This window comes from Vigna unguiculata, chromosome 3 (assembly GCF_037176805.1).
Source record: "Vigna unguiculata cultivar grain cowpea cultivar isolate G323 ecotype 2 chromosome 3, ASM3717680v1, whole genome shotgun sequence".
Lineage (NCBI taxonomy): Eukaryota > Viridiplantae > Streptophyta > Magnoliopsida > Fabales > Fabaceae > Vigna > Vigna unguiculata.
Window position 1 is genome coordinate 24,570,516 of NC_140794.1, and position 10,366 is coordinate 24,580,881.

Here is a 10,366-nt window from a genome sequence, read left to right on the forward strand (position 1 = left end):
TAATTATTTAGTTAACTAGCCATAAATGTGATTTCACAACCACCTAAATAATCATTTTTCAAAACCAAGCGCCAATTTTATCATTTTAAATCATAAATTATTATAATTAAAATTGTATAGCATGACTTACCATTTTCTGCTTATAGTGTTTTGCTTCCACCTTGCCACGAGTTCCTGTTAGTAGGCACCATCCCAAACACCATAATGCCCAAATCATCTGTCTACTTGAAAAGCATGAATCAATTGAAAAACAAAAACAACTTGCTTCCCCTTTCTTTTCACTCCATGACACACTTCCAAATATATTCAGGGTTTTGTAAACTAAACACTTTAATGTAAATGATTTTGAATAATTGATTTCAATAAAAATGATTTTGAATAATTGAAATTTAATCAGAACAAAGATATTAGAGTGTTTATCCAAATTAATCTTATTCCCGTAGTAAAAGTTGAAACGAGTTCAACGGTGTAAAACCTACCAGACTTTCACTCGATACACTATGTTATGGAAAAGGAAAACATGGTACAAATACAAAATTGAAAATATCTTGTATAATATATCACGAAATAAGCTGATTACGAAAATACCATAAATAATTACAGATAGAGAAATCAACAGAAGATAATGAGAAAGATTAGGTAGTAAATTGAGTGTTAGTGACACGAAGCATGTGACAACAACAAAAAAACTAGAAAGCGGGAAAATGTAAGTAAACTTAGAGCACGTAAAGTTCACGATGCGGTGACTGACCAAAATGTAATCGGGAATGGAACAAAGTGGGTTGTGGCGTCCGGTGTGGTGAGCAACTCTAGTTTGAGGTGACCATTGTGATCGGAGAACCCGACCTGGAAAACAAGCTCGTTGGCTGCATAGATCAGATCCAGAGGGTGCCATTGTAAGTGCACTTTATCTCTTTCTTTCTTTCTCTCTCTCTCTCTCTCTCTCTCTCTTATAGCATTGAATATAGAAACTATTGAGACGTAAGGAAGATGGTAAACATGAACAAAACTGGGAGGGAAATGCAAACTGTATGTGGGAGGGAAACAAAATGGTGAGGGTTTAGAAAATAATATGAGGGAACAAGTAAAAAATATATTATAATTTGTTTAGGTCATAAATCTCTTAGAAAAATAATATGAAAACCCCCACTATTATTATCATTTTAGAGAATACACGAAGCATCTTAAATTATGTTAATTTGTGGGGGTTGTATAACCTCCGGAAAATAACCTCCACTGAATATCACCTTTTAAGTGATACTTGACATTCCCTTATTGTATTCACTCACATTTCTATTATCTTGATACTTCATGTAAATCAAGCTCTGAAGAAGAGCACTTGTTTCTGCTTTATTGTTTTTCTTTTCAAAACGATTTTCGATTCAGCAAGGGAAACTTTTCGCATTTTTATCTCCTTAGAGATAACACCCGTAAAGACCTCAAGAATGTCACACTTAATGATTATAAGACTAATGCGATTTGAACGATCCTATTTCTCATAATTTCTCCTCTCTTTAGAGGCACTGGAGTTCATAAGAGAAATTAGTTTCTCAATCTTTAATGCAAGGTCAAGATCCATTCAACCAAAGACAATTTTCATATTCTCTTTTTAATCCTTAAAATTTATTCCATTAAGAATTGGAACCAAATTCAAGTTAGCAGTTATAGAAATAATAATAGTTGAATTGAGAACAAAAATAATGTAATTATGCTTACATCATAAGAGAAATTCAACTATTAATATGTTTAGATAATGACATAACCCATCTTAAGATTCCTATTGTACCATCAACATCAAGTATTGGACAATAATATTAATTGCTAATGGTATTTTATTGTACTAATCAAACATTGATAACAAAATATGTCAAACAATAAATCTATCTTTGTATTGATTTGTCATTGACAAGCAAAACCTCACAATTATCACACATTAACCACTACAAGTGTGTATGCAATCTGGCCAAGTATTAATATTTCTTTGGGCCAACTAATACTCACATAAATAAACACAAATACAAATATTTAACATTTCTTACGAATAATCTACCCAAAAGAGGTCACTTTGGTGACCTCTTGGTTTAATTAGCTCATTTAAAATGTCAAAATTTTGTACAAAATATACAAGCATAAAGCAAAATTGGATCATTGATGTCCCATGACATTGCATAGATAATGAGTTTATGCAATAATGAGTTTCATCATGAATTTGGAAACCACCAATTTTAAGCAACGCTTTATACATATTCATAATGTCAATATGTGTAAGAAACCACATGCTTTGGTCTGACTTGCTTTGGTACCCATTGAAGGGGTTTTCTAACAAATGATAATTATGCCTAACCGCATACTTGTACCATCCAAATGCATAACACAATCATATGTTAATCTTTAATGAACCCATACACTAATTCATGATTGTGGAAATATATATGAATTTGCCCGTGGGAGTGATATAGATAATGATATCAACAACAATCGATATGTGATCTTTCAAATGTAGAGGACCTTAGGTATCATTTTTGTTTTCTCTCCTGACGAGGATATCTTTTCTTTTCTCTCTTAACAGTGATAGAGAGAAAATAAAACCTTTAATACAATATGTAATGCTACCTTATCTACAAATGGGGATCATAAACCATCTTGTAACTTTTGTATGTCATATTACAGATTTTAATAATTCTAATTTGGCCCCTTATATAATCAGAATATTACTTTAGAGTATTTATATAATAACCTTCCATGACAATTATGCCCTTAGTCATAAACCTAATATTAACATACTATTTTATAATTTTAGCTAACCAGATAATGACCCTAACATATTTAAATAATATATATGTGACCCAAAATTTCTAACACAAAATACAAAAAAAAAAAAAAACAAAACATTGACAAGCATTAGGAAAAAATTGAATTTGAAAATGAATGAACATTGACCTTAAATATCGACATATAACTAGATGGAACATAGAACTAAAACTTGGATGAACTAATTCACTAAACTTACTCAATAAAAAGAATTAGAGATTATGAAAGTAAAGTTCTATAATACTTAATATATCATGTACCAAAAGTTCATTGCATCACCATTTTCTATTAATTTGGTTAGAAAATGAACTAAAGAAATGAAAGAAGGTGCAAGTCAAGTGTCTTCCAAATTGAACAAACATGTTACTTATATTTAACTAGATAACCATTTTTTCTACAAATCAAACAATGAAAGATGAAACACTAAAAGGACCCACCTAACTTATCTTGTTTTTCTTTCCAAGTTTAAATTACTTATTTCACTTTCCTTTATTAAGTTAAACCTATGTATAAAATAACAAAACAATACAAATTTAAAAGAAGAAAAAAAAATATATAAGAGCATGTATGTACAAACTAACATGTTTGGAAAATGGTCCTTCGTAATAAAAGTGTTGTGGAAAAAATGAAAAAAATTCACCGCAAGGCTGTCTACAAACACAAATGTAGATATAATAATAGAGAAGACGCCACAAATGATTAATAGAAGATAAAAGAATGAAAAACAAAAAAGGAATCGAATGAACACACACAAACACATATACACACACAAAAAGACACAAACACACACACACACACAAAACTCTCATAAAACATGTCTAAACATGTAAAGTAATCACATACATAATCACTCCCACTTTTGGGTAAAAATTTCATTTAGATTGGTGACTTCACCTAATGCTCAATAGCCATTAAATTCTAAGCAATATTGAGTTTGTTAATGATTGGTAATATGACATACATGTATTCTACCACATGATCTAAAAGAAGTTAGACATTGTAAAAGATATAATAAGATTTTATTGAACCAAATTTTATAAAAATAAAATACTCAAATAAATTATATATTGAGAAAAAAATGGTTGTAACTGAATGGTATTTATTCTTGATAGGCCGAGATGTACCTAGAAGCACACAAGTCCATTCTGCATCTCGCTTTTAAGGTCGATGTGTCCTCTAACAGTGATGTTAATATGTTTTTTGCTGGTAATAGTTAGATGACCTCGATGGGGGAGTTTGCACAGATACTGTGACGCTCAATTCAATTATTAGTAGTGGATACTATGTAGTATAAATGACATTTTCACTACAATTACAAATTCAACCTTTTTCTAAATGACATTTCCACAAGCACTTAAGCTACAATAATAGATTAAGGAGAATAACCCTACCTTGGGTGGTGGATGCATGACAAAGGAATCCATCATTGGCGAGGTTGATAGATTACGACATTGGAACACTGGATGACGCCACCCTAAAACGATGTTGATTAGGTTAATCTAAACTTGAATTTGGGTCAAGTTGTTAATGTTGGTTCGACAATCTTAAGATCTTTATAGGTAGACAATGAAAAGAATGTTAGGCGGGACAAGCGGAATATCTTGCTTCCTAAACAAGGTTCAGGAACACATGAGTGCATACCACAAAAAATTTAAGGAAAATGATATTGAAATTTTTAGGATTAATATTGATATTGAAAAAGAAGAAGTTTTTACTAGATAATGACTTCTTTCATATTAGGAATAAGGTTATAGATAAAAAGAAAGGTGAGTACTTTTGAAGAGTGAGGTTCGCGCTATAGGAGAATAAAACGCAAAGGTGGGAAAGGAAACGTGAAAAAATGAGAGGGAAAGTTATTTTGAAATTTATTCAAAAATGATGATTAAAAATGTCATATTTCACATGTAAAATATGGTAATTTAAAAATGGTAGTTAAAACACCATACATGTAGAATGTGGTAGTTTTCTAATTGTTATATTATAACGTAAGAAACAATGGTTTTAACGAACCACTATATTAAAATCGCCACAATATATATTCTTTTTGGTAGTATTTTGTATGATATTTGTGAGTTTGGAATGCTTCATTATGATGACATGATGGACGGGAAGTCGTAGATCTTCAGCAAAAACCTTCCAATCGTCAATTTGTTCGGCGAAAATCCACCAAACATGCAACAGAAGACTGAGATCTCTCAGATGGGAACGATCGACTCTATTTTGAACGAGTTCTAGTGGGGAAACTCACGACACTCACTCAATCAGAACTCTAAGAAGGTGAATACCTCTCTAGAAGGTGAGCTAAGACGAAAGGGGAAAATAACCACTCTCATTCATCAAAGCTCCTTTCTTACATACAATGGCTGCCTATATATAAGAACGACAACCAAAGCAAGCAAAGAAAACGTGAACTAAAAATAAAAGGCTTTCTAAACTTTAAATGCTTGTGATGCATTGGGTGCATTGGATAGAAATGCATTAAGGAGAAAGGATGAAGAAACGCGTGTTAAGGGTAAAGAGAAACCCTAGCAGACTACCAATGAGGATAAGTATTTAGAGCTGATTTGCTGACTCCAAATGAACATTGGCTTCATTGTCATTAATGAATTTGGCTCCGTTGTAGCTTCACTTTGAGGCCCACGTTGCGTGCACGCGTCTTCATATACGTTGGAACAAGGAATGGCCACGCATGGAGAATGTTGGAGGAAAGATATCTGAATCCAAAGTAGTGCATGATCCATATGTATTCGCTAAAGCATTTGTCCACATGGTTTGATATTGGGCTTGTAAAATGTTCAGGGCTTAATCAAATACAAGAAAAAAAAAATAAAAGAACACTTAAAACTTGGGCCTAAAATAGAAGCCCAACCAAATATGCTAGTTACACCACACATTACTAACCCTATACAATTATCTAAGTGTTTAAAGGCATAAAAACTAAATTGGGCCAAACCATTGGCCATGCTAAAAGCCCTTTAAGAGTGATATTCATCATGACATTTCATCTTTGGTTGTTTGTTTCATTATTAGAAGTTTTGATGATGTGATTAATATAATGAAATGTTTGCTTTTGTATGGTGTTTGTAATTGAGTAAATCTTGATTATATTTATTTTGTATGAGATTGTAAGGAATAAGGAAAGCTTGAGTTTCCATTATATTAGTTGAGTAAAGTGGTGACAATATATGAAAATCTATTCAACGGTAGGAAAAATCTTTATTTCAAAAATATAGTTTTCGTAGAAACCAAATAGAATGAGTCAGCAGATATAGTTGGAGACTACTTTGTAGTTAATGGAGAAAGTGTCATACAATCATCTACAATAGAGTATTATTGTGTGGTTTGAGATTATTTGGCTTAAATTTAATGGTTCTAAGGATCAAACAATATGATTATGAAAAAGTTGAAAGAGAAATTCTAAGTAGAAGCTAGTCATGTCAAAGTGAGATACTAATAAGTTTATGAGATGAGCAGACCACACACTCATCCACTAACACAAAAAAGGCCTTCAACGTCACATGTTTAACGTCTGCTCAAAAGAACACCAACGTAAAAAATGACCGGTGGCAGTTTTGTAAATAACTAGACAAATTTAACGTCTGCCCATCAGCGCCTCGACGTCAAGTAACGTCGGCCCACCAGCGCCCTGACATCATCTTCAAAAGGACGTCAGCCCTAGAGCTTCCCGACGTCAAATTACGTCGGCCCCAGAGCTCCCCAACGTTAAATTACGTCAGCCTAGCACAACACAGACGTCAATTTTTTCCTAAAACCAACGCGAACCCCTCTCCTCCCCTCTGTTACGTTGCGCGTTCTTCTCATCCGTGTGGGCGACAGCGAAAGCCACCATTGCAGGTCAGTTTCTTCGTTTTCCACCACTGAAAGTTGTTGGGTTTTGATTTGTGGATTGATTTAGGAGTTTTGAACCGAATATTTTTCGCTTTCGTCCCCATTTTGTAGTGTTATTCTTCGTCTCCGTGGTGTGTGAAACGGAATATTGGCCTCGCACATTCTCCCCTCCATGTCGGCGACGACGCCATTGCAGGTACGTTTTTTCATTTTCCACAACTGAAAGTGGTTGGATTTTGCTTTGTGGATTGGTTTTGAGTTTTGAGCCCAATATTTATCGTTTTCGTTCCCATTTGGTAGTGTTTTTCTTTCCCATATTTGGCCAGCCAGTAGCACGTTCGGCCCCTAAGACCACTCTCCTCCAACTTCGATTTTGGTTTTGCAACAAGAGGTTAGCTTTACTTATCCTTATTTTTGCATTTTGTTAGTGTATTCATATTGTATGTATGAAATTGAATTTTTTTTTACCGTTGTAGTTTAACATTTTGAATATTTTTTAGTTAGTTTTTGGGGTCTACTTTTTTATTTTGAATTTTTGTATTAATATTTACATAATTTTGAAAGAAATTTATGTTTATTGTTAGATTTCTTTTATTTAAAATATTTTCAATTTTATTTGATTTTTTAATACTATGGTTGCATTGTTGTTTTATATATGAAGATTTATTATAATTTTAATTAAATACTGAGCGAACCTTAGTTCCCGTTTAAGATTTAGTACAAATGATTAAATTTTTAATCGTTTGTATTAAATCTTGAAGTGTCCGATCGGACAGTTTGGAAGAATTATTTTTCATAATTTGTTATAACGCATACATTGAGGTTTATGTATAAATTTCACAAAATTTCGATTGAGGCTAATTTGTGTTGTTCTTTAGATGCATACTTGATTGCGATCATGATTAATCACTTTCATTTCGTGTACTTCAGAGACCAATGCGAAATGCTGTCGAAATTTGGTGAAATTTATGATGTTTGACTTATTTGTATATGTGTTAGCAAATTATGAAAAATAATTTTTTCGAATGGGTAAGGCTTCACCTTGTGAGAGTTAAAAGTTTGAGATTGATCGAGTTTTTTACGAACATAGTATGGATCGAAGCTGGATGAATGAGCGTCGCATAAGTGAAGAGTATGAAAAAGGGGTTTCTGAGTTTTTGCAATATGTTCAAGAACACGCAATCTCAAGTAACGAGACATATTTTTGTCCTTGTGTTCGTTGTCTTAATCAAATATGTCATGACTTGGGAACAATGCGTGATCATCTATTCATCTTTGGTATAATGAGAAGTTATACACTTTGGACTTGGCATGGAGAAGTATTAGACAAGCCTACGACGTCACGAGGAACAGATTAAGTAGACGACTGGATGAATGATTATTTAGAAGATATGGTACATGATGTTGGGGAGGAGAATTTTAGAAAAGTTCATTTATATGATTCTCTTAAGTCCGATTCAAAGGAAGAATTGTACCCAGGATGCACTAACTTTACGCGACTGTCAGCAACTTTGAAATTATTCAGTTTAAAAGCAAGGCATGGATGGACAGATACAAGTTTCACAGAATTATTAGAGTTGTTAAAGGAGATGCTTCCAGAAAATAACACGTTACCTATCCATAATTATGAGGCGAAGAAAGTTTTATGTCCAATGGGCTTGGAATATCAAAAGATACATGCATGCCCAAATGATTGTGTTTTATACAGAGACGAGTTTGCTTCACTGAAGGCGTGTCCAACATGTGGTTTATCGTGGTTTAAAAAGAAAATTGATGGAAATAGTGGCGATGAAGACAAAGATGGTCCACCTGCTAAGGTGATGTGGTACCTTCCTATAATACCTAGATTCAAACGACTATTTTCCATTAAAGAAGATGCAAAAAAACCTGAAATGGCACGTTGATGGAAGAAAGTGTGGTAATCTTCTTCGACACCCAACTGATTCTCCACAATGGAAGAAGATTGATGAAACATTTCTAGAATTTGGTGCTAAGCCAAGAAACTTAAGACTTGGACTTGCTATAGATGGTATGAATCCTTATGGGAACTTATGTAGCAAACATAATTCATGGCCAGTTTTACTGATGATTTACAATTTATCTCCTTTGTTGTGCATGAATTTCTGTATGTCAACTTATGACTTTGATGTGTTTATTTTATTTGTAATGTTCAGTGTAACAAGCAAGAAGATTCATGGGAATGTGGATATTATGTCATGTCTTGGATAAGAACAATCATTCGAGCTGCAATTAAAGATGAATGGATAGAGGTAATTATATATATCTTTCACATATTATATATCATATCAAACTTTAAAGAATGATATTCATACATAATGAAATTGTATTACTTTTTTAGCGATTCAAGAATCCTTCACCTCTTCCAGATGACATTATCCACACACTAAGACAGGAATGGGCAGCATATCTATTGGAGAGATGGAGTTGATACTACATGAATTAGAACTCGTTTTAAAAACTTTATTGTACAAGAATTTCATGTTGAAACTTTTAGTTTGTTGTTATTTATATTAGTTTAGAATATATGTTGAAACTTAAGTTCTATTATATATAACTGTAACTCTAGAATTGTGCTGAAAGTATTATGAAATTGTTCTGGGAATTTTCTGATTTTCAGGTGTGTGGATGTTGTAAAAACAGTCAATTTTTTTTTAAAAAAATGTAGCAGTTTGACGTCTGGTGTGCCCTGACAGACGTTATTTAACGTCTGATTGTACCAGGACCGACGTTATTTAACGTTTGACGGGCTCTAACAGACGTTAAATTGCTCAAGTTTTTCCTCTTTTCAGCGCGAAAATTGACGTCTGCTGTTACTGGCCCCGACGTTGGATAACGTCGAACTCTTAAAGGACCAACGTCAAGTGACGTCTGCTATTTTTTCGATGTTATTTTGACGTCACCCGATACGACGTCGGTGTTTGGGCAGACGTCAAAGATCGAAAATGTCGGACGTTAAAAGGTTTTTTTGTGTTAGTGATCTAATGAGTCATTTTCTTTTAAGTGTTAAGTTGTCTAGTGGAGTGTATTCATTATGTAATATATTCATTAGAAGATAATTTATTAAATGAGTATATCAGTTTATTGAATGAAAAAGAGAAACACTTTTGATAAATGACATATTCTTCTATAATGAGTTAGAATAATGACAAGTGTGAAGATGAATAGAGTCTTCACAAGAGGACACGACCTATTATGGATACAAATATATATATATATATATATATATATATATATATATATATATATATATATATATACACACACACACATGAAGTTGAGTAGAGTCAGGGCATATGGTATGAATCTATTGTGTAGGAAAATCTGTTGAGTATAGCCAAGGTAATAAGCATATAACTTAATGTGTTAGACCAAGAAGAGCTAAGGCATTGAGGCCAGGATTCCATATTATTAATCACACACACATATTAATTGTCTGTATGTGTGAGACTAAGTAAAGTCCAAACTATGAAGTTGAATGCAATAACATGTTAATTGGTATAATGTTTTCCAAGTAGGAAAATCATTATTAATGTGTACCATAAGTGTATTTGAATCGGTAGTCTCAAGTAAAGAAATTATCAAAACTCTACTAGTTATTGGATTTACATAGAAAAATATAATTAGAAAGTGAGAGTTGATGGATCATGGTATGAAAAAGAGTATAGTAGAATTGTAAAAATTTATC